Source organism: Moschus berezovskii, chromosome 7, assembly GCF_049115385.1.
Source record: "Moschus berezovskii isolate FMDL1 chromosome 7, NW_MosBer_1.0, whole genome shotgun sequence".
Classification (NCBI taxonomy): domain Eukaryota; kingdom Metazoa; phylum Chordata; class Mammalia; order Artiodactyla; family Moschidae; genus Moschus; species Moschus berezovskii.
This window is the reverse complement of record NC_142466.1, coordinates 3,284,672-3,310,692: the sequence shown is the minus strand read 5'-3', so window position 1 is coordinate 3,310,692 and position 26,021 is coordinate 3,284,672. Positions and strand designations below refer to the sequence as shown.

Sequence of the window (26,021 nt, the reverse complement as noted above, 5' to 3'; positions counted from 1 at the left end):
AAAATATAAGGTTCAGTTCAGTTCAGTCACTCAGTCGTGTCTGACTCTTTGCCACCCCATGAATCACGGCACGCCAGGCCTCCCTGTCCATCACCAACTCCCGGACTTCACTTAAACTCATGTCCATCGAGTCGGTGATGCCATCCAGCCATCTCATTCTCTGTCGTCCCCTTCACCTCCTGCCCCCAGTCCTTCCCAGCATCAGAGTTTTTTCCAGTGAGTCAACTCATCGCATGAGGTGGCCAAAGTATTGGAGTTTCAGCTTTAGCATCAGTCCTTCCAATGAACACCCAGGATTGATCTCCTTTAGAATGGACTGGGTGGGTCTCCTTGCAGTCCAAGGGACTCTCAAGAGTGTTCTCCAGCACCACAGTTCAAAAGCATCCATTCTTCAGCGATCAGCTTTCTTCACAGTCCAAGTCTCACATCCATACATGACCACTGGAAAAACTATAGCCTTGACTAGACGGACTGTGGCTGTACTAGTTTGCATTCCCACCAACAGTGTAAGAGGGTTCCCTTTTCTCCACACCCTCTCCAGCATTTATTGCTTGTAGACTTTTGGATAGCAGCCATTCTGGCTGGCGTGAAATGGTACCTCATTGTGGTTTTGATTTGCATTTCTCTGATTATGAGTGATGTTGAGCATCTTTTCATGTGTTTGTTAGCCATCTGTATGTCTTCTTTGGAGAAATGCCTGTTTATTTCTTTGGCCCATTTTTTTATTGGGTCGTTTATTTTTCTGGAATTGAGCTTCAGGAGTTGCTTGTATATTTTGGAGATTAATTCTTTGTCAGTTGCTTCATTTGCTATTATTTTGTCCCATTCTGAAGGCTGTCTTTTCACCTTGCTTATAGTTTCCTTTGCTGTGCAGAAGCTTTTAATTTTAATTAGGTCCCATTTGTTTATTTTTGCTTTTCTTTCCAATATAAGGTGTGTCATGGAGAATCCTGCTGTGATTTATGTCGGAGAGTGTTTTGCCTATAGGAGTTTTATAGTTTCTGGTCTTACATTTAGATCTTTAATCCATTTTGAATTTATTTTTGTGTATGGTGTTAGAAAGTGTTCTAGTTTCATTCTTTTACAAGTGGCTGACCCGTTTTCCCAGCACCACTTGTTAAAGAGACTGTCTTTTCTCCATTGAATATTCTTGCCTCCTTTGTCATAGATAAGGTGTCCATAGGTGTGTGGATTTATCTCTGGTCTATCTGTTTTGTTCCATTGATCTATATTTCTGTCTTTATTGCCAGTACCATACTGTCTTGATGACTGTGGCTTTGTAGTAGAGCCTGAAGTCCGGCAGGTTGATTCCCCCAGTTCCATTCTTCTTCCTCGAGATTGCTTTGGCTATTCAAGTTTTTTTGTATTTCCATACAAATTGTGAGATTATTTGTTCTAGCTCTGTGAAAAATACCATTGGTAGCTTGATAGGGATTGCATTGAATCTATAAATTACTTTGGGTAATATATTCATTTTCACAATATTTATTCTTCCAGTCTACAAACACGGTATATTTCTCCATCTATTAGTGTCCTCTCTGATTTCTTTCACTAGTGTTTTATAGTTTTCTATATATAGGTCTTTTGTTCCTTTAGGTAGATACATTCCTAAGTATGTAATTCTTTTCATTGCAATGGTGAATGGAATTGTTTCCTTAATTTCTCTTTCTATGTTCTCATTATTAGTGTATAGGAATGCAAGGGATTTCTGTGTGTTGATTTTGTATTTTGAAACTTTACTATATTCATTGATTAGCTCTAGTAATTTTCTGGTAGAGTCTTTAGGCTTTTCTGTGTAGAGGATCATGTCATCTGCAAACAGTGAGAGTTTTGCTTCTTTTCCAATTTGGATTCCTTTTATGTCTTTTTCTGCTCTGATTGCTGTGGCCAAAGCTTCCACTACTATGTTGAATAGTAGTAGTTAGAGTGGGCACCCTTGTCTTGTTCCTGACTTTAGTGGAAATGCTTTCAATTTTTCACCATTGAGGATGTTTGCTATGGGTTTGTCATATGTAGCTTTTATTATGTTGAGGTATGTTCCTTCTATTCCCGCCTTCTGGAGCGTTTTTATCATAAATGGGTGTTGAATTTTGTCAAAGGCTTTCTCTGTATCTATTGAGATAATCATATGGTTTTTCTTTTTCATTTTGTTGATGTGGTGTATTTACATTGATTGATTTGTGGATATTGAAGAATCCTTTCATTCCTGGGATAAAGCCCACTTGGTCATGATGTATGATCTTCTTAATGTGTTGTTGGATTCTGATTGCTAGAATTTTGTTAAGGATTTTTGCATCTATGTTCATCAGTGATATTGGCCTGTAGTTTTCTTTTTTTGTGGTATCTTTGTCAGGTTTAGGGATTAGGGTGATGGTAGCCTCATAGAATGAGTTAGGAAGTTTACCTTCCTCTGCAATTTTCTGGAAGAGTTTGAGTAGGGTAGATGATAGCTCTTCTCTAAATTTTTGATAGAATTCAGCTGTGAAGCCTTCTGGACCTGGGCTTTTGTTTGCTGGAAGATTTCTTATTACAGTTTCAATTTGGAAAGTTGTACTTTTCTAAGAATTTGTCCATTTCTGCCAAGTTGTCCGTTTTATTGGCATATAATTGGTGATGATCCTTTGTATTTCTGTGTTGTCTGTTGTGATCTCTCCATTCTCATTTCTAATTTTATTGATTTGGTTTTTCTCCCTTTGTTTCTTGATGAGTTTGTCAATTTTATTTACCCTCTCAAAGAACCAGCTTTTGGCTTTGTTGATTTTTGCTATGGTCTCTTTTGTTTCTTTTGCACTTATTTTTGCCCTAATTTTAAGATTTCTTTCTTTCTACTCACCCTGGGGTTCTTCATTTCTTCCTTTTCTAGTTGCTTTATGTGTAGAGTTAGATTATTTAGTTGACTTTTTTCTTGTTTCTTGAGGTGTGCCTGTATTGCTATGAACCTTCCCCTTAGCACTGCTTTTACAGTGTCCCACAGGTTTTGGGTTGTTGTGTTTTCATTTTCATTCGTTTTCTGTGCATATTTTGATTTCTTTTTTGATTTCTTCTATGATTTGTTGGTTATTCAGCAGTGTGTTGTTCAGCTTCCGTATGTTGGAATTTTTAATAGTTTTTCTCCTGTAATTGAGATCTAATCTCACTGCATTGTGGTCAGAAAATATGCTTAGAATTATTTCAATTTTTTTGAATTTACCAAGGGTAGATTTATGGCCCAGGATGTGATCTGTGCTTGAGAAGGTTCCGTGTGCGCTTGAGAAAAAGGTGAAATTCATGGTTTTGGGGTGAAATGTCCTATAGATATCTATTAGGTCTAACTGGTCTATTGTATCATTTAACGTTTGTGTTTCCTTATTAATTTTCTGTTTAGTTGATCTATCCATAGGTGTGAGTGGGGTATTAAAGTCTCCCACTATTATTGTGTTATTGTTAATTTCCCCTTTCACATTTGTTAGCATTTGGCTTACATATTGTGGTGCTCCTATGTTCGGTGCATATATATTTATAATTGTTATATCTACTTGGATTGATCCTTTGAGCATTATGTAGTGTCCTTCTTTGTCTCTTTTCACAGACTTTGTTTTAAAGTCTATTTTATCTGATATGTGTATTGCTACTCCTGCTTTCTTTTGGTCTCTGTTTGCGTGGGATATCTTTTTCCAGCCCTTCACTTTCAGTCTGTATGTGTCCCTTGTTTCGAGGTGGGTCTCTTGTAGACAACATGTATGGGGGTCTTGTTTTTGTATCCATTCTAGTCAGCCTTTGTCTTTTGGTTGGGGCATTCAACGCATTTACATTTAAGGTAATTATTGATAAGTATGATCCCATTGCCATTTACTTTATTGTTTTGGGTTCGAGTTTATACACCTGTTCTGTGTTTCCTGTCTAGAGAAGGTCCTTTAGCATTTGTTGGAGAGCTGGTTTGGTGATGCTGAATTCTCTCAGCTTTTGCTTGTCTGTAGAGCTTTTGCTTTCTCCTTCATATTTGAATGAGATCCTTGCTGGGTACAATAATCTGGGCAGTAGCTTATTTTCTTTTAGCACTTTAAGTATGCCCTGCCATTCCCTCCTGGCCTGAAGTGTTTCTATTGAAAGATCAACTTTTATCCTTATGGGAATTCCCTTGTGTGTTACTTGTTGTTTTTCCCTCGCTGCTTTTAATATTTGTTCTTTGTGTTTGATCTTTGTTAATTTGATTAATATGTGTCTTGGGGTATTTCGCCTTGGGTTTATCCTGTTTGGGACTCTCTGGGTTTCTTGGACTCGGGTGATTATTTCCTTCCCCATTTTAGGGAAACTTTCAGGTATTATCTCCTCCAGTATTTTCTCATGGTCTTTCTTTTTGTCTTCTTCTTTTGGGACTCCTATGATTCGAATGTTGGGGTGTTTAACATTGTCCCAGTGGTCTCTGAGATTGTCCTCATTTCTTTTAATTCGTTTTTCTTTTTTCCTCTCTGTTTCATTTATTTCTAGCATTTTGTCTTCTAACTCGCTTATCCTATCTTCTGCCTCCGTTATTCTACTGTTGGTTTCCTGCAGAGTGTTTTTGATCTCATCTATTGCATTATTCATTGTATACTTACTCTTTTTTATTTCTTCTAGATCCTCGTTAAACCTTTCTTGCATCTTCTCAATCCTTGTCTCCAGGTTATTTATCTGTAACTCCATTTTGTTTTCAAGATTTTGGATCATTTTCACTATCATTACTTGGAATTCTTTATCAGGTAGGTTCCCTATCTCTTCCTCTTTTGTTTGGGTTGGTGGGCATTTATCCTGTTCATTTTCTTGCTGGGTATTTCTCTGCCTCTTCATCTTGCTTATATTGCTGTGTTTGGGCCTGCTGTGATTCAGGGGGTCGCAGAGAGTCGGACACGACTGAGCGACTGAACTGAACTGAACTTCCGTCTTCTGGCAGTTTGTGGAGTTCTCTTTATTGTGGGGTTCCCTCGCTGTGGGTGGGGTTGGACGGGTGACTTGTCAACGCTCCCTGTTTAAGAAAGCTTGTGTTGGTGTTCTGGTGGGTGGAACTGGATTTTTTCTCTCTGGAGTGCAATGAAGTGTCCCGTAATGAGTTATGAGATATCAGTGGTTTTGGAGTGACTTTGGGTAGCCTTTACATTGAAGCTCAGGGCTATTTTCCTGTGTTGCTGGAGAATTTGTGTGGTATATCTTGCTCTGGAACTTGTTGGCCCTTGGGTGGTACTTGGTTTCAGTGGAGGCGTTTGATGATCTCCTATTCATTAGTGTTCCCTGGAGTCAGGAGTTCTCTAGTGTTCTCAGGATTTGGACTAAGCCTCTTCCTATGGTTTTCAGTCTTATTCTTGCAGTAACCTCAAGACTTCTCCATCTGTCACTTCCAAGGTGGTTCCCTCTGTTTCAGCTTCTTCTGTTTGCTGGTCTCTTCAGTGTCTAATTTCCTCCCTGACACAAGGGGACGGTGGTGGACACTTTTTTAGGCTCCTTTGTTCAGTTGTGCTGTGGGGAGGGAGGAACGCTGCAAATAAATATCACTCGCATCTGTGGGGAGTGCTCGCAGTGTCTCGGCCACACTGGGTTTGCCCCCACTCACGGGCACACAGTGTGTGTGCTTTCCCAGTCTATACTGCTTAGGCTCTAGGTTGCTCTGCCAGGAACTGTCTGAGGCAAGCCCTGGGTTGCATGCACTTCCCGGGTGAAAGTTGCTCAAGTTCTGGTACTCGGGTACTCCACAAAGGTGCAGACTCGGTTGGGCCAGCGTTTTGTGCCCTTCCGCGGTCTGAGCAGCTCAGGTGACCAGGTGTTTGGCTAGTGCTGTTGCTGTGACTTATTGCCTCCCCGTCCCTGCCTCTCGGTTTTCTGGGTGTACAACCAGCGCACCTTCTCAGGTGGATGTTGACTGGCCAGAATCCCAATAAATCTTGGCTAGCAACGAAGCCTGCTTGAAGTTTGGTAGATGACGCCTCTCTGGGCCCGCGATTGCCCCCTTCCGGCTCTGGCTGCCCTCCCCTGCCTGTCTCGGCGGGGGATGGGGGACTGGCCGCCCGCAGCCAGCTAGCCCTGTTGAGTCCCCCACTCTGGGAGCAGGTCTGGCAGTGTCCTAGGTCAGGGCTTTTCACCTTTTCACAGGGTAGCTATAACACAGTCTGCTTTGCTATCTCAAGTTAGTTTCCTCAGATTGCCCTCCCATGCATTCTTTAGTTGGAAGGGACCTTAGAAATCATAAAGTTCAACTTCGAACCCAGCACCAACATCCTCCAAAACCATCTTTTATAAGCCTCTGCTTGAGTGATTTCAGTAACAGGAAGCTTACTACTCTAAGGCCTTCCATTCCATTTTGAAGTCAGCTGACAACCAAAATGAGCAAAGTGAGCAAGGAAATTAACACTTCCCTAAAGTCTTCATAAAAGGCTACCCACTCCAGTATTCTGGCCTAGAGAATCCCATGGGTTATATAGTCCTTGGAGTCGCAAAGAGTTGGACACAACTGAGTGCCTTTCACTTTCAAAGTCTTCATAAAGGAGCTGCTGACATCTTCATTTTAGCCCCGTGAGACCCATGTCAGACTTCTAACTTACAGAAGGTGATAAGTTGCTTAAGTGTTGCTTAAGCCCATAAATTTAGGGTAATTTATTAGAGCAGCAGTAGAAAACTAAAATATTCAGCCTCACACTTGCACATCTGCAAAGTGTGGGCAGTGAACAAAAGAGGAATGGAAAATGGCCCAAGGAATCCATTAAAGACCAGAAACATTACATTGCACAGAACTGGCCTGTTGCCATGAAACAGACTGTTGAGGTGGCTTGGAGAAGTTGGAGGTACTGAGATTAATAAGAGCAATCAGTCTCTGGTGCCCTTCTTCCAATATTATCCTTCAGTTTTTTTCACCATTATTGTCCAGTTTTCTTTTTATTCCCACTTCTCCTTTATCTTCTCCTCCATCATACTTTCCTCCATTTTTAAACAATGCTCTTTATTTTTATCTGCTAATCAAGTGTATGTTTTTTATCAACCTCACACTCCCACTAGCATACCCACCCAATTTGTTGGAAGGAGATAAGGAGCAGAATATGAGAGGAGTACTGGGAGAAGTTTGAGATTTTGCAGCGTGCCAAGAATTAAAATGGTAAGGAACGTAGCTTTAGCACCTGGTCTCTGAGTACTCCAGTGCAGCACACGAATTCACAAATCAGGGTTACACACAAATCCATTTATTAGGAAAAAAAAATCAAAACTAAGCAGGCACTCAAAAGTATTTTGAAAATAATAAAAGGTTTTTACTAAGGTACCAATTAGTGACTGTCTCCTAGTTTTGCTGCTGAAAAGCTATGTTGACCCCTTTTCACTATCTCTAAGCTCAAAACTAAGGCCTTAAGGAGCTAACGGAAGGTTTTCATCAGCGTCAAGTAACATTAGATGAGCTACTGAACAACAGTAAATACAAGAGAAGCATCTAAACACTTAAGTGAATCAGTGGCACATGTACATTTTTATTTTAAGAATTGTTTGGCACCAGATTTTTAGGAACATGTTTGCTGAGTGTGATGACTAAGATCAGTGCACTAATGTCTATGTACAAGTTTCTGATTTCCCACATGTCCTGCTGGCTACAAGGGCAGAAGGGACATTGTTCTCTGGCGACAGATTGGGCTTTGGTGGAGCCAGCTTAGGGGCACTATTGGTAATAATCCAAAGGGCACAGGTATTACCTCAGTCATCAATTTAATAGATCCCAAATGAACCCTTAGCACAAAGACAAGGAGAGAAGTCTCTTTCCTTTTCAATGTGATGATAAGCATTTCTGAAAATTCCAATAATTATGTGGGCCACGTGACTGTCAGAAATTGGCTTGTTTCTAGAGCCATTGCTGCAGCACTAAAATTGATGAGCAAATACAGAGGAGATCAAAGTCATTTAACCTGAAAGTCCTTTTCTTCCTCTCTCCTGTCCTAATCGTTGTTAGGAGTTCTTTTGCAGAAGCATGACAAATTTAATTAGAGGCTTGATTTTGCTGTCACCGTTTTAGTTGTTTTTCCAGAACCAGAGGTTATGTTCATGTTGTTTTTCTTGTCTGTTGATGAAAGCAATTTTAGAAAATGAGTTTTCAAGTCTCTGTGACTGTTCATTAGCATTTATTCATTCATTTATTCAGTAAACATGCATTTGTTTACCTATTCCTTATCAGGTAGTGAATAAGACCCTAGAATTCTAATTTGAAGAAGAAAATGTCGTGATTTACACTCCTGCAAAGTTCACACTCTAGTAAGGAGATACACTTGTAGACACCTGAGTACTATAATGGTGGTGTGTTCAAAGCGTTATTTGAGCACAAATGTGGAAGTAGTTACTTCTGCCATGAAGACTGGGTGTTCAGAGAACTATTAGAATATGAATGATCCAAACAATAAGAATTTATTAATCACCTAATAATTGCTGAAGTTATGTTAGGGAACAAATAGACAGTTGTCCTGTTGTAGTTCTATAATGGAAATTTTGAGTCTAAAGAGAGGAAGCAGAAAATAAGTAAAGACATTAACAGATTAGTTTTATTTACTTTTTTTTTTTGGTAATTAATTTATTTTTTATTGGAGGCAAATTATTTTACAATATTATATTGGTTGGTTTTGCCATACATTGACATGAATTTGCCCCGGGTTTACATAAGTTCCCCCTCCTGAACCCTTTTAATTTCATGGCTGCAATCAGCATCTGCAGTGATTTTGGAGCCCAAAAATAAAATAAAGTCTAACACTGATACCACTGTTTCCCCATCTATTTCCCATGAAGTGATGGGACCAGATGCCATGATCTTTGTTTTCTGAATGTTGAGCTTCAAGCCAGCCTTTTCACTTTCCTCTTACACTTTCCTCAAGAGGCTTTTGAGCTCCTCTTCACGTTCTGCCATAAGGGTGGTGTCATCTGCATATCTGAGGTTGTTGATATTTCTCCCGGCAATCTTGATTTCAGCTTGTGCTTCTTCCAGCCCAGCCTTCCTCATGATGTACTCTGCATATAAGTTAAATAAGCAGGGTGACAATATACAACCTTGACGTACTCCTTTTCCTATTTGGAACCAGTCTGTTGTTCCGTATACAGTTCTAAATGTTGCTTCCTGACCTGCATACAGGTTTCTCAAGAGGCAGGTCAGGTGGTCTGGTATTCCCATCTCTTTCAGAATGTTCCACAGTTTATTGGGATCCACACAGTCAAAGGCTTTGGCATAGTCAATGAAGCAGAAATAGATGTTTTCTTGGAACTCTCTTGCTTTCTCCATGATCCAGTGGATGTTGGCAATTTGATCTCTGGTTCGTCTGCCTTTTCTAATACCCTCTTGAACATCTGGAAGTGCACGGTTCACATATTGCTGAAGCCTGGCTTGGAGAATTTTGAGCATGACTTTCCTAGCGTGTGAGATGAGTGCAATTGTGCGGTAGTTTGAGCATTCTTTGGCATTGCCTTTCTTTGGGATTGGAATGAAGACTGACCTTTTCCAGTCCTGTGGCCACTGCTGAGTTTTCCAAATTTGCTGGTATATTGAGTGCAGCACTTTCACAGCATCATCTTTGAGGATTTGAAATAGCTCAATTGGAATTCCATCACCTCCACTAGCTTTATTCATAGTGATGCTCTCTAAGGCCCACTTGACTTCACATTCCAAGATGTCTGGCTCCAGGTGAGTGATCACGCCATCATGATTATCTTGGACGTGAAAATCTTTTTTGTACAGTTCTTCTGTGTATTCTTGCCACCTCTTCTTAATATCTTCTGCTTCTCTTAGGTCCATACCATTTCTGTCCTTTATTGAGCCCATCTTTGCATGAATTGTTCCCTTGATATCTCTAATTTTCTTGAAAAGATCTCTTGTTTTTCCTATTCTGTTGTTTTCCTCTATTTCTTTGCATTGATCGCTGAGGAAGGCTTTCTTATCTCTCCTTGCTATTCTTTGGAACTCTGCATTCAGATGCTTATATCTTCCTTTTCCTTTGCTTTTTGCTTCTCTTCTTTTCACAGCTATTTGTAAGGCCTCCTCAAACAGCCATTTTGCTTTTTTGCATTTCTTTTCCATGGGGATGGTCTTGGTCCCTGTCTCCTGTACAATGTCACGACCCTCCGTCCAGAGTTCATCAGGCACTCTATCTATCTAGTTCAAAACTCTAGCCTTGCATACCCTCCAAAATCAATGAATGGAAGGAACCCAGCATGTCAACTGAGAGAAGAAAAATCATATGAACATACTAATAGATACAGCAAAGGTACTTTACAAAATCCAACCCCCATTCATTATATATTTTATAGAAAATTAGTAATTACTTTTTCAGCAAAGGTCCATCTAGTCAAGGCTATGGGTTTTCCAGTGTTCATGTACTGATGTGAGAGTTGGACTGTGAAGAAAGCTGATCACCGAAAAATTGATGCTTTGAACTGTGGTGTTGGGGAAGACTCATGATAGCCCATTGGACTGCAAGGAGATCCAACCAGTCCATTCTAAAGGAGATCAGTCCTGGGTGTTCATTGGAGGGACTGATACTAAAGCTGAAATTCCAATACTTTGGCCACCTCATGCGAAGAGCTGACTCATTGGAAAAGACTCTGATATTGGGAGGGATTGGGGGCAGGAGGAGAAGGGGACAACAGAGGATGAGATGGCTTGATGGCATCACCAACTCGATGGACATGAGTTTGAGTGAACTTTGGGAGTTGGTGATGGACAGGGAGGCCTGCCCACCTCATGCAAAGAGTTGACTCACTGGAAAAGAGTCTGATGCTGGGAGGGATTGGGGGCAGGAGGAGAAGGGGACGACAGAGGATGAGATGGCTGGATGGCATCAACGACTCGATGGACATGAGTTTGAGTGAACTCCGGGAGTTCGTGATGGACAGGGAGGCCTGGCGTGCTGTGATTCATGGGGTCGCAAAGATTCGGACACGACTGAGTGACTGAACTGAACTGAACTGAATAATAACAATTCTTCATGAATAGATAGTTGTCAAGAACAGTAAGAATATTCCCCTTGCAAAATTTTTAAAACATGTTATAAATGGACAACCACCCAAAGGGATGGGATTAAAACACCATGAGAATTTCTTCAGTGAAGATAGATTTTGACCAAAACATCATGCTGTCAGCCGGGTGCTGCATTTCCTTTCTACCATCAGAATGATCTTCAAGATCCAGACTGGCAAACATCAATTAAGAAAGAACCCTTTGCTGCTGGCAAAGGAAGTGGTGATCCCAGAACGCTCATCAGGATGATGAGGTCTGGGGTGACAGTCAGGCTACTGCAGCTCAAAGTGAACAGAATCAATTCCGTATTTAACCCCGTGTTTGACATTTCTCTGACAAAACTGGTTTCAAAGCACAAGGATTTAGAAAATGAGAAGCATTTTCCAGAGAGAAAGAAAAAGAAGAAGAAACCAAGAGCTATAAACAAGGGGAACAAAGAAGCTATGTCTGTATCCTTTCTGTGTCTAAGTGACCTTTCACTCCTGGGTGTCAGGGTAACAAATCCACTCTACAAGCGATAACCCTTTTGCAGTGAAAGGGTGAAAGTGACACTCTGGCTAAAGCACGTCACTCACAATATGATTCAAAACTCTTTCTTAGAAAAGTGGAAAATTAAGCATTCAAATGCATTTAAAATCCAGAATATCAGAGCTAGATAAACCCATACAAATAAAAAATGTTATGTTCCATTTAATAAACGAAGACAGATTTTTAACCTGGTTAAAGATCTAGCCCTTGGGTACATGACAAAGTGAAGCAATACAGGACAATACTTTCCAATAGACCAGGGCTTGATTCCCAAACACCAAGAAGTCATTGCACCCGTCTGAGCCCTTGTTTCTTCATCTGTAAAATAGGCATAATAGGAATCACTTCACAGGACTGCTGTTTAAATTAAGACTGAAACCTGGAGAGCACTGGCACAGTTTTGCCACATAAGAATCCTCAATAATCATTTTCCTTCTTTCTTTTGGATCTCAGGGTCAGAGCTAGAGCTCAGTGCTGGGCTCTGGAGTCACAGTTCATTCCTGTTTGCTCTGGTCCCAATGACAGCAACAGGCAGAGTATTTGCAGGTATCAGGTTCAGGCTGGGGATGAAGGGACCCCTAGATGATTTACCATGTCTCTGTAGTTCTGCTCTTCAGCAAATGAGATACAGAATGGGGCTTAGTTTCTGCCTCTACCCCGATAAGCTGTACATGAAAACCTAGATCCACCTGCAGTTCAGTTTTTCCATCAGAGAAATAGGGTGTGGGTCTGTTAGTTGATCAGTCGTGTCTGCCTCTTTGTTACCTCATGGACTGTGTAGCCTATTAGGCTTCTCTGTCCATGGAGTTCTTCAGGCAAGAATACTAGAGTGGGTTGCCATTCCCTTCTCCAGGGGATCGTCCCTACCCAGGGGTCGAACCTGAGTCTCCCACATTGCAGGCAGATTCTTTACCTCTGAGCCACCAGTAAAGGTGATTAAAAATTGATATTATCGTTTGATATTGATATTTTGGAAGCCTCCCCAACTGCTCAATTCAATGAGTTTTCTTTAACCTGTATTTACATATATATGCTGTAAGATCCAGAAGTGTGTGTGTGTGTATGTTTGTATAACTGGGGATACCTATTCCTATATTTCCAACATGGAAAAATGATCAGGGTCAATAAGAACTTTGATCAGCCTAGGTCATCACACATACAAAAAAAAGCCAGTAGATCAAGAAAAGAAGGCTGCATGGTCTTAGGAGAAGAGAATGTGGGCAGAGGAAGACAAAAAGGAAGGAAAGAATTAGTTGCTCCATCGTATCCAGCCCTTTGTGACCCTATGGACTGTAGCCTGCCAGGTTCCTCTGTCCATGGAATTCTCCAGGCAAGAATACTGGAGTGGGGAGCCATTTCCTCCTTCAGGAAATCTTCCAGACTGAGGGATCGAACGCAGGTCTCCTGCCTTGCAGGCAGATTCTTTACCATCTGAGCCACATGGAATCAGAGGAAGACAAAAGCAATAGGGGATTCTGCCTACAGCCCAATGGCTCCCCAAACTGGTATTTTCAGCCCTGACCTCTGCCCAGAACTCCAGATGAAGACTTGAATGGTTTCACAGGCATCTCAAATGAACTTGCTCAGAAGAGAGTTCTTGATTCTACCTTCCCACATCCAGACCAGCTCCTCTTTCAAGCACTCCATCTCAGAAAAGGACAACACAATCCACTTGGTTACTTAAGCCAAAAATCTAGGAATGTTCCCGGGTCTTCTTCTTTCATCTTCCTCAGGGCCGTCAATGCACAATGCACCCTAATCCATCCTCTTCTCCACATCTCTACTTCGACCACTCCCCCACCATCAAGTCTGGGCCACCGTGAATTTCTGTTTTACCACTGTGGTATCCACCCTGATCCCAGACTCGTTCCCTCTTCACAAACCCACCTAACCTTTTACAAACATGTGTGCACATGCTTTAGTCACTTAGTCACAGCCAACTCTTCTGCAACCCTATAGACTGTAGCCCGCCAGGCTCCTCTGTCCATGGGATTTCCCATGCAAGAATTCTGGAGTGGGTTGCATGCCCTTCTCCAGGGTATGTTCCCGACCCAGGGATTGAATTTTCATTGCAGGCAAATTCTTTACCATCTGAGCCAATATCAGTTCAGTTCAGTTCAGTTCTGTCGCTCAGTCGTGTCTGACTCTTCGCGACCCCATGAATCACAGCACGCCAGGCCTCCCTGCCCATCACCAACTCCCGGAGTTAACTCAAACTCATGTCCATCGAGTCGGTCATGTCAACCAGCCATCTCATTCTCTGTCGTCTCCGTCACCTCCTGCCCCCAATCCCTCCCAGCATCAGAGTCTTTTCCAGTGAGTCAACTCGTCGCATGAGGTGGCCAAAGTATTGGAGTTTCAGCTTTAGCATCAGTCCTTCCAGTGAACACCCAGGATTGATCTCCTTTAGAATGGACTGGTTGGATCTCCTTGCAGTCCAAGGGACTCTCAAGAGTCTTCTCCAGCACCACAGTTCAAAAGCATCAATTCTTCCGCGCTCTGCTTTCTTCACAGTCCAACTCTCACATCCATACATGACCACGGGAAAAACCATAGCCTTGATTAGATGGACCTTGGTTGGCAAAGTAATGTCTCTGCTTTTCAATATGCTATCTAGGTTGGTCATAACTTTCCTTCCAAGGAGTAAGCGGCTTTTAATTTCCTGGCTGCAATCAGCATCTGCAGTGATTTTGGAGCCCAAAAAAATAAAGTCTGACACTGTTTCCCCATCTATTTCCCATGAAGTGATGGGACCAGATGCCATGATCTTTGTTTTCTGAATGTTGAGCTTCAAGCCAACCTTTTCACTCTCCTGTTTCACTTTCCTCAAGAGGCTTTTGAGTTCCTCTTCACTTTCTGCCATAAGGGTGGTGTCATCTGCATATCTGAGGTTATTGATATTTCTCCTGGCAATCTTGATTCCAGCTTGTGCTTCTTCCAGCCCAGCGTTCCTCATGATCTACTCGGCATATAAGTTAAATAAGCAGGGTGACAATATAGACCAGATCAAATTATCCCTAAGCTTAAGCTTTCCAATGATTTCCCACCGAACTTGGAAAAAAAATTCCAAATTCCTTCTTTTGAGTCAGAAAAGCCTCAGTGATCCCCCCTACCCTCCACTGTCTTTCCAACTCACCCCACACCTCTCTGCTCATTCACTGGGCTCAGGACAAGTGAGCCTTGTCTCTGTTCCTCATATGTTCCAAGGTTAGTCCTGGGCTGGGGCCTTTGCATCAGCCTGCAATGTGTCCCCTCATATCTTGGCAGGGCAGGGGCCTCTGGTACTCCGAGTGATGCCACCAGCTCAGACGACCCATGCCAGAAGACCACCCAGTCACTCACTATTACAGCCACTTCTTGTAATTATCTGTGTAGCTCATGTTACTTGCTGATAGATTTCTTGTTTATTTCTTTGGTTACTGCCGGTCCTGCTCTGTGAGAAGAGAATCTCTGTGAGACTGCAGGGATCTTTCAATCCACCCTGTTTCCTGCTCTGGCATGTGGAAGTCATGCAACAAATAGTTGTTGTTTGAATCGAAAAAGAAATAAACTCAAGACCACCAAAAGTGAACTAAAGAGTCTTATCTTGGAGGAGCATTCATTTCAACTGAATCCCAAAACTGTCCCACAAAAATCTGCTGATGTTCAGAAGTGCACCAACCAGGTCAAAGGGAATGAGGAGAGACTGGGCAAGCCCAGCACAAAACCCTGAATCCTTTTCTATAGGATCTCAGTTTTCCTGACCTCCAAAGGCCTCAAGATCCCCTGGAGAAGGAAAGGGCAACCCACTCCAGTATTCTTATCTGAAGAATCCCATGAACAGAGGAGCCTGGTGGGCTACAATCCATGGGGTCTCAAAGAGTCGGACATGACTGAGCGACTAAACAGCAGCAGTGACTCATGAATTACCACAAATTCCAGAGCAGAAAACTAGCCGTGCTCTCCTCCTCTCCCCCACATTCTAATTTAGCTGCATCTTCTTGGGCTCGTGCCAGGATGGCAGATGATGAGTGCTGTTAGCAGATGATTTGGGGAGACGTGAAAAGCAAGCAGACAGCCTGGCAGATGGAAGCACACTCACCTTGTGAGGGGAACAGATTTAGACCTTCCTTCTGCAGTTTCGCCTGCTGTGGGTCTAGAAGATGAGCACATGCTCTGAGAAAGACAGCGGAGTTAGCAGTTTCTCTAGGACTCTTTTCCTGGATTTCCCCCTCACCTCATAGGCAAGGAAAACTTAAGGTGCTAACACCCAGTCTTTACTTTCTACCCACTTAAGTCATTCCGGGCACGTAATACAGGAACCATTATGCCACTTTTCTTTCCCTTTTCTCTTCATCACTTTTTCACCCTCTTTTCCTCAGGTCAAACTCCATGCCCTCCTCCCACTGTATCTTCCTTATCTTCCTACTTCTTTTCCTACCCCAACCCTCTGTGTGACCCCCTCTCTCTTCCCAATCTTGCCACTTCTATCTTTCCTCTTGTCATGTGGGGAAAAGACCCACCTGTTTTCTACAACATTCTGGACTGTTTCGTTTTTAAAAGGAATTTGGAAAAAGGCTAGATTTTGTTAACACCTTTCCCATTAATTTAGACGCACATTTACGTGATCACCCAGAAATTGACTTTTTAACTAGCTGTCACTCTAAAAGTTAAAAAGCAAGGCCTGTTGTAATTATAGTATGGTGGGCTTGCTATTTTCCCCCTGGTGAAACAATTTCCAGCAACGTTGTTATTAAGGACTGAAGAGATTTACCCAAAGTGAAGGTCACATAAAATTGTCAAACGACCTCCATGGATAGACACAACAACAAAGTGCCTAGCGGTGGAAAAGCAGCTCCAGGAGGTTTCCTTCATTGCCACCTTATGATCCTCAGAGAGAGGAGCAGGAGCAGGGAGAAAGAGAAAAACTGGAGAAAGGAAAGAGATGCGGGTGGAGACCAGGCTGGGGCTAGAGCTGCGCGGTGGGTGTGGACGGGTCTGGGGTGCAGGAAGGAGCGAAGGGCGCCTTCTGGTGGCAGCAGCTCCGCCCTTCCTGCGCGGTCCCAAACCTTCGGCTGTCTCTAACCTTGCCTATCACCTCAGCAAACCAGAGACATGAGTTAGTCGCTGCCTTCTCCACAAGGACGGCTAGGAGCCAGGGGTTATAACTCCCTTTCACTGCCAGAAGCCCATCGACTATTCCTTACAGCTTTTTATTCTATTCTCTCTAAGAGAAAGTGCTGGGCGGGGCAGGGGTGGGAGTGGAATTAACTTCTCCACGTTACTATATTCCTGCAAGGATGGAGAGTCCTTAGAGAGTGATGTCTGGACAACTACAGCTGACCACACCTTTGATTCAGCTTTGCAGGGAGTTATTGTGGGATACTTCAGAAAATTCATCATAGGAACATGAAAAAATCATGCCGTTTAACCTGATTCTCAGTTCTCGATTCTTGAAAACTAGGGCTAATACTACCTACCACCCAGAGCTGTTTTGAAGGTTAAATGAGAGGCAGCGAGTGGCATACGGTAGGTGCTCAGTAATTGTTGGTTCCCACTCCCATCTCACACCACCTCATCCCATATCCCTTAAAAAGGATGAGATGCTAAGTTCATTTCTTCCCACTGCTTGGCCTGCAATCAGTATAAACTGCCCCTATATGGTTCCCTCCCAGTGCCTTGGTAACTGAGTATTTTACTAGTCTGAGAGTTCGGTGCAACTGCTTTGATGTAGGAGCATTTTGACAACAGCCTCTAACACCATCGTTGTTTTTCACCTTCATAACCATCTCCTCCCTTGGCCCCTGAGGCTCCCATGGATGCTATCTTTCTCCCATCCCCAGATGGATCTCAGTTTTGCACATTACAAAGGAACAAGATGAACGCCTGGGGAACAACAACGATTTTACATTTGGACACTATAGAATTCTGGGGAGGGAGGAACCTCCCTTTGCACTTCTGTGTAGCGCAGTCTCATGGTTAAAGAAGGTGGATATCTATGTTGAAACCTTCCACCTGAAGTGTCTAATGCTGACCTTTGCCCCAGGCTTCTTTCCTTTCCTTGGGGTGTCATCTGGGGCTGGTCCAAGGAAGGTACTCTGGAATTAAGCTCCACAAATTCCACCTTATCTTCCAACTTATTTTTTAACTCCAAACAGATAAACATGGCTCTTGTGTTTTTATTCTAGAGTTCTTTATCTAAGAGTTCCAAGAAAAAGGTACTTTAGGGGGTTTGAAGCAGGAATAGTCACTAAGTCGTATCCGACTCTTTGTCATCCCGTGGACTGTAGCCCACCAGGTTTCTCTGTCTTGGGGTTTTCCAGGCAAGAATACTGGAGTAGGTTGCCATTTCCTTCTCTTGGGATAATATGAGAAATGAAATTTCTGAAGTCTGAAAATGGAGACTCATTCTTGTAAGAGATTTTCTGTCAGTTGATTTTCTTTCTCTTCTTGAATGTTATACAGGCATAAAAGAACACTTTCCAGATGAGTAAACTTTATCATTTGAAAATTAATGCAGTGTCTAACTCTCTAAATATATCTCAAGATGCATTTAAGATTTTTTACATTACCATAATGGTAGCATTATGCCAGCAAAATACTGGAATGTTAATATCTCAAAACATCAAAACACCAGAAGGTGGGATTGCAGTCTGTACTCTTTAAGGACAAAGATCCACTCTATCTAATGGTTGAGGTGTCTTGTATTGCTCCGATGACAAAGAGTCAGACCCTTCCCTGTTCCCTCTGCCTCTTTCTCTGTGAAGCCCCCCAGTTTGGATAGACCAGCAAGCTGCTGAAAGCAATCCTGCTCATAGATTCAAATTCTATTAAATAATTAGATTTCTTGCCTTTGGAGGTGACTTCCTCATCTAACCCAACATGAAATCTAAAACTGTGACACTAGGGGGCGCAATTGCCCTCCCAATGTTTGATTAGACCGCGGGCAGGAAGCTGTGCTCTCATTCACAGTTGAGGGCTCACAGTGGGTAGAATGAACCATCACAGATGACTTTTAAAAAAAGTAGCCAGCAATTACCCCTCGTGAATTTTTTTTTTTTTTTTTAGAGAAAAATATCCAGTTCAGTGGCTTTTAAAATTAAGAACATAACTAGGGAAATTAAACCTTCATTTACTGAACACTGTCCAATATGTGACAATTATTAGTATTCACTTTTTATTATACCCTATTTTCAGGAAAAAAAAGAAAGGATGGCATGGGGCAATAAGCCAAAGACAGAAAGAGAAAGAGAGAAGGTAGGAGAGAAGAAGGGCTTTCCAGATGGCGCTAGTGGTAAAGAACTTGCCTGCCAAAGCAGGGGACAAAAGAGACAGGGATTTGATCCCTGGGTCAGGAAGATCCCCTGGAGGAGGGCGTGGCAGCCCACTCCAGTATTCTTGCCTGGAGAATCCCACGGACAGAGGAGCCTGGCGGGCTACAGTCCATGGGGCCACAAAGAGTCAGACATGACTGAGCGACTCAGCATATGAGCACATGAGAGAAGAAACGGGAGCCATGGCTCAGGGAGGAAGAGTCACAGCAGCACAAGAGCCAGAACCCAAGGGGGCAGCGCGAAGGAGAAGTTGAAGGCAGAGAAAGGAGAAGTTGAGAATGACTGTTCTTTTTTCTCAGTCCACTTTGACAATGTGAAAACTGTGGGCTTTTCCCCATAAAATAGACGTATTCTTGTATATTCAAGGGATCCATGAACCATAGGTTCAGAACTCCTGGTTTAATGGAGTTTCCTGGTGGCCTAGTGGTTAGGATTCTGGGTTTTCACCGCCATATCCCAGGTTCAACTCTCCTTAGGGAATTAAGATCCCACAAGCTGAGTGGTGCAGCCAAAATAAGATCTCCTGGTTTAAACAAGACTGTTGTTGCTTAGTCACTCAGTTGTGTCCGATTCTTTTGTGACCCCCTGGGCTGTAGCCCACCGGGTTTCTCTATCCATGGGATTTTCCAGACAAAAATACGGGTGTGGGTTGCCATTTCCTTCTGGGAATCTTCCCAACCCAGGGATCAAACATGAGGCTCCTGCTTGGCAGGTGGATTCTTTAAATAACACTGAGCCACCAGGGAAGCCTTAAATAGAGAGCTTCAGAGGAGCAAAAGCAAAGAGAAAGATGCCACGAGGCAGAAACATGGAGAAATGGGCAAAAAGAGCTGCAAGGAAAGAAAGGAAGATGGGCATTCCCCTCGCCACCCCAGCTTCTCTCTCATCTAACCTTATGCCCCACGTTCAAAGGGAGCACCGTGGTCTTCAAACGTGATGATGGGATCCATTCTAGAATGACATCAGATTGGAGCCAACCCCCTGAGCAGTGTTACCTTAGCAAATACTCATGTCTCAAGACCTAGTGAAGGGACTCCCACTGATGAAAACAGACATTTTTGAATCGATACAAGGTGAGCCCAGAAGTTGTCCAGGGGCCAGTAGGAGTCCTGGGTGCAAAGGATGGAGAACTGAAGCCAAGGCTGCAGGAAGAGGAGCTAAGGCTTCTCTCATTTCCAGTCCCTGTGGGCTATAGAACCAGGAGCCAGGATGAAGTGAACCTTCCTCTTCTGGGGAGGGAAGAACCTCCCCTATGCCTCTGTACAGAGCCGTCTCATGATTAAAGAAGGTTGTTTACGTTGAAACCATCAACTTAAAGTGCTGGCTGTGGCTGGTCCAGGAAGGCACTTCGGAGTTGAGCTCCACAAATTCCACCGTGTTTCCCAACTTAATTTTTAACTCCAAATATGTTTGGCTCTAGGGGCTTTATTTGAGAGTTCTACCAAGAGACAAAAATGTACTGTAGGATTTTGAAACAAGGACAACATGAGAAATGAAGTTTCTGGATTTAGGCCAGCCCTTTTACAGGAATAGGGATACTGACATGATATTCTTTAACCTCATGCTGTTTTCTTAGGGGTTACGTTTCTGAAGCATCTGGGGGCTGGAGTGGAGGGGCAGGAATTGCTCAAAAGAACAGAGGCTTTGTTTTGGATGACTTGGAGCAGACAATGTCCCTATTCAAAGGATCAAGGTGGGCTGGGCAAGGGGTAATGGATGGAGGAAGAAAGGAATAGATCAAGTGTGAAAATTCTCTGCCAAACAGCCTCATAAGCTTCCTTCCAGCTAATCTCTTTTCAATGAGAAGGGTGAACTAAAGTGTTGCTTGGATGATCTTTCCACTTTTTTCCCCACAGATGTGAACATGGAGGAAGCTGCGGGGCCTCTGTTCCTTTGCAATCAAGAGAGAAGGCCCTGGGCCAAACATGAATAATGAGCTCCTTCCCTCCAGTCAGTCAACAAGCGATGCTCATTAGGAAAGGTGACTCAGAACTGCCCTGTCCTTCCCCGGAGCTGAGCTGCACCCACCAGGCTGGCTGGTAGGTGTCCACACTTCCCACGTGCCCACCCCACAGCACAGGCAAGCTGCTGCAGAGCCAAGGATTCGGGGACAAAGGGGAAAGGGAAAAAAAATCTCAAGAATTATTGAAAATAACTCATCATCACCTGCTTATTTGTGCTTCTGTGATACAGAAGATGTGCTTGCTGCCTAATGGGTTCGAGAATCTATGATGTGTAGGAATGTTTTTCTAAGTGTGGTCCTCAGGCCACAGGCATCAGAATCATGTGTGCTTTCAGATTCAGATTCCTGGGCCCCACATCGGACCTACTGAGTATACATCTCTGCTAAGTCACTTCAGTCGTGTCCGACTCTGTGTGACCCCATAGACGGCAGCCCACCAGGCTCCCCCGTCCCTGGGATTCTCCAGGCAAGAACACTGGAGTGGGTTGCCACCTCCTTCTCCAATGTGTGAAAGTGAAAGTGAAGTCGCTCAGTCATGTCTGACTCGTAGCGACCCCATGGACTGCAGCCCACTAGGCTTCTCCGTCCATGGGATTTCCTAGGCAAGAGTACTGGAGTGGCTTGAGGGGCTACAAAATTGATGCTTTCGATTTGTGGTGTCAGAGAAGACTCTTGAGACCCTTGGGCTGCAAGGAGATCAAACCAGTCAATCCCAAAGGAAATCAACCCTGAATATTCATTGGAAGGACTGATGCTGAAGCTCCAATATTTTGGTCACCTGATGCAAAGAACTGACTCATTATAAAAGACCCTGATGCTGGGAAAGATTGAAGGCAGGAGGAGAAGGGGGCAGTAGAGGATAAGATGGTTGGATGGCATCACCAATTTAGAGGACATGAATTTGAGCCAACTCTGGGAGATAGTGAAGGACAAGGGAGCCTGGTGTGCTGCATCCATGAGGTTGTAAACAGTCAGACACAACTTAGTGACTAAACAACAACAACAACAAGGCTGCTGGGTGGGGCAGGTCTTGGTGAGAAAATGGTGGCCTCCAGGACGGCTCACACCAGTGAGGACTCCCCACAGCTACTGCCACCAGTGGCCTTTTCCCTCTAGTGAGCCACAGGACCCGCCCCATCACCTGAGAGGAGACCCTCCAATGCTAGCAGATCCTGCCATCACCAGCCGAACTTTTTGTGCCATTAAGAGCTTGCCCCAGTGCCCCAGCTGGACCTGCAGCAGCATCTTCCCCAAGGTAAGTTCATAAAGATGGAGCAATGCCTCAAGCTACTTCAGCCCTCAGGAGGATCAATTAATATCTTTCCACAGAGAAACTCGTAGGCCGTAGGGGTGAGGTTGAAGCACCCATCTGGACCACAGAGACTGCGGAGGACCACATTTGAAGGCAGAAGGAGCAAGTACAGTCTGACCACGCTGTTCCTCCCCCAGGCTGTCATAGCCCCCCCATCCTCGCCCCCCCCCACCTAGTTTCTCTGGCAGGCAAAAAGAGAACCCCAAATGGACACCCTGCTTTCTCAGCATTGTGGAACATGCTTCCGGGGAGGTCTGTTTGGGTCTTGCCTCAAAGAAATTACTTGAGGGAGTGGCAGGGCTCCACCATCAGGGATCAAATAGACACAGGGTGCCAGGCTTGCAGGGACCTGCTTGCGGCCCTCTGTGAACCATGTTCCCACTTAACATGTGCGGGAGCAGACATCCCAGCCAGTGGCTTTGCTGGGGGTCCCATCTGGCCAGGGAATATGGTTGTTTGGCCGTTCTGTCTGACCTGAGCCTCCAGTCAAGGGGCCCCACCAGCTCATTCTTCTGCCTCACTTCAGCAGGAAAGCAAATAACTCGGCCTCGGTTCCTGCCCATCCAGGGAATCTGACTGGAGAACACTGAGCAGCAGCAGAGCGCACCCGTGGTGCTGGGTGTTCTAGGATCCAAACTGACATATTTTCAAAGAAGATAGTCAGATGACCAACAGGTACCTGAACAGATTGGTCAACATCACTGATTGTTGGGGAAGTGCACATCAAGGGTCCCCTTCCATTATCTGATGTCACTGTCTTCATATGGAGCCTCCAGATCACTGGTTTAGTATAAAACGAGGTAACACAGGAGGAACCAGATGGGTGAGATGTCCAGTGCGAGGTGTGGAGAGACAGCATGGAGCTTCCACACCCCTCCACGTATGCCACTCTGAGGTAGTGGGCCCCAGGCTGAGAGCTGGAGTCTGTCCCCCTGTGGACAGAGACTCTAAGATGAAGGTAATAGCAGGAGTGAGAAGGAGCTGAGCCTGCCCAGATAAGAGGTGAAGAAACCACATGGTTCTCACTCTGGAAATCAAGGCGACCTTCCCAACTGCACATGTACAGAAAGTCTCCTCCAGGGTCAAAAAGGGAGAGGGCGCCACCCCTTAGTAGGTGATATCAGCCTACTCCGAAGCCTCTTTGCTAGAATCCGTCTTCATCTCCTTGCAGTCCAAGGGACTCGCAAGAGTCTTCAACACCACAGTTCAAAAGCATCAATTCTTCAGTGCTCAGCTTTCTTTACAGTCCAACTCTTACATCCGTACATGACTGGAAAAACCATAGCTTTGACTAGATGGACCTTTTATATACTACTATATATAAAATAGATTTGAAAAAAAAACAGGAACGTACTATATGACACAAGGAGCTATATCCAATATCTTATAATAACCTACAGTGGAAAAGAACCTAAAACAGAATATGTGTGTGTGTGTGTGTGTGTGTTTGAATCACTATGCTATATACCTAAAACACTGTAAAATAACAGTGCTTCAATTTAGAATTTTTTTAAAAAAAGAGAAAGATACTGGGCAATTACCAAATTCATGTACAGTTAATTCTTCCATGGATTATCTACTTTTTGGATTATTCCCAGCACCTTTTAAATTCCAAGGGGATTTCCCCAGCTTTTAAGCATTCTTCTCAGTCATCTACCCACCTTCAACTGGTAGAAGTTCAAGGAATGCAAATTCATTTTCTATTAGACTAAATAAACACAATTAGAAAGGAGAAACCCCCGAGGCAAAGAACACCTGCTGCTGCTGCTAAGTCACTTCAGTGGTGTCCGACCAGGCTCCCCGGTCCCTGGGATTCTCCAGGCAAGAACCCTGGAGTGGGTTGCCATTTCCTTCTCCAATGTGTGAAAGTGAAAAGTGAAAGTGAAGTCGCTCAGTCGTGTCCGACCCTTAGCGACCCCACGGACTGCAGCCTACCAGGCTCCTCCATCCATGGGATTTTCTAGGCAAGAGTACTGGAATGGCTTGCCACTGCTATCAAAGCCAAATATAAATTATCTTTGACCGTTATAATCAGGGAAATAAATGAGAAACCAATGTAATTATCTTTTTAATCTCTAGAGGAAAAGGTTTGAATGTTTTCTTTTATAGATTTCTTCAGCGCTTTATAATCCTAATATTCTTTTATATTGATTCTAAATCACTGTTCTTCAATCTGAGCCTGTTCTCTTTTTCTGGGCATCATGAAAATAATTGAGCTGACCTCAATTCTTCAAAATATGCTTCCTGTACTTGTTAATGTACAAACATGGTAACTTTATGCTTTGTAATTTAATTATTGTATATCTAATGATTTATCCCTCATGCTTATTATTTTTAACATCACTAAGATATTTTATAACAGGGGTCCCCAACCTCTGGGCCACAGACTCATTGGTACCTCCCATCAGATCAGCAGTGGCCTCACATTAGAAATAAAGTGCACAATAAATGTAATGCTGTAGTTTTTCCAGTTTCAAGTATGGATGTGAGAGTTGGACTATAGAGAAGGCTGAGCGATGAGGAACTGATGGTTTTAAACTGTGGTGTTGGAGAAGACTCTTGAGAGTCCCTTGAACTGCAAGGAGATCAAACCAGTCCATCCGAAAGGAAGTCAGTCCTGAATATTCATTGGAAGGACTGATGCTGAAGCTGAAACTCCATACTTTGGCCACCAGATGCGAAGAGCTGACTCATTAGAAAAGACTGATGCTGGGAAAGATTAAAGGCAGGAGGAGAAGGGGACAACAGAGGACCAGATGGTAGGAAAACATCACTGACTCAATGAACATGAGTTTGAGCCAGCTCCAGGAGATGACGAAGGACAGGGAAGTCTGGCATGCTGCAGCCCATGGAGTTGCAAAGAGTTGGACATGACTGAGCAACTGAACTACAACAAAACGTAATGCACTTGAATCACCCCGAAGCCATCCCTCCCTGCCTGCTCCCCCAGTCTGTGGAAAAATTCTCTTCTATGAAACTGGTCCCCGGTGTCAAAAAGGTTGGGGACCGCTGTTTATAATATTAGCTACCATGAGTACAATGAGTCATACACTCTTCTAGGAATTTTATACATTATTTTCATTTATTTAATCTTCCCAGTAACTCTAAATTTAGACATAATTATTCTCAATGTGTAAATGAAGAAATTAAGAGATTCTTAGTGAGACACTGAATGGCCTCACTCCCAAAGCCCCCATGCATCCTCAATGCCATATTTTCTCTCATCATGTTGCTGAGCTGATTCACTATTGTGAGGCATTTGGGGTTATTTCTGATTTACTGTAGTGATGATTATATCCCATACGAATTTTTTCATAACCCTAATCATCCTGGGTCCCCATGTAGCTCAGTTTCTACAGAGTAGCATGTTGCACTACCCAAAGTAATTTTACAGATGAATACCAATTTTCATGTTGTCTCTCAAAGAAAAATCACAGGGGATCCAATTCAGAACTCATAACACTACTTACCAGATCCCCTTTCTTCATTCCCCAGTTCTCTCACACTGTATAACTGCTGGAAAGGCAGTTACAGCCTGAACTGCCACGAACTACCTACAAGCCAAAACCCTGCAGCTCCCTGTCTCCATATGCCCCCACTGGCTCCTTGTTTTATAGATCACCGCAGCATCGTGGGCTGGTCCTTCTCCTGGCCCTCGCCACTCTGGTCTGGCTTCTCTATCATTCTAATAGTCCATCCCCAAAGGAAAGAAGTCTCATTTTATGTTAGTTGGAAATATGGACTGTGCAGAAACAGGCCAAGAGGAAATCTGGGAACATTCATCCACGAATACATTTTATTCACTTATTTGTAAGTTAAGGTTTCTGATTTTTTTTTTTCCATTTTAGAGTCCCCCCTCCCCCTTGAATGATAGTGTCCACAGTGTGATTCATGAGCACTGAATAGATCTGGTAACAGCGAATAGGTTTC

General features: G+C 43.5%; 1 protein-coding gene across 8 annotated transcripts in view; it reads left to right on the top strand.

Moving 5' to 3' along the window:
* The window catches only part of LOC129540269 (liprin-alpha-1-like), a 149,021-nt gene that overhangs the window by 53,817 nt on the left and 69,183 nt on the right, over positions 1-26,021 (top strand). For 2 of the 8 annotated variants that reach the window (XM_088837796.1, XM_088837795.1), the window contains exons 6-7: positions 20,673-20,855; positions 21,115-22,034. The gene's annotated coding sequence lies outside the window, so the exon portion shown is untranslated. The other 6 variants (XM_088837800.1, XM_088837799.1, XM_088837803.1 and 3 more) reach the window with 5 other exon arrangements.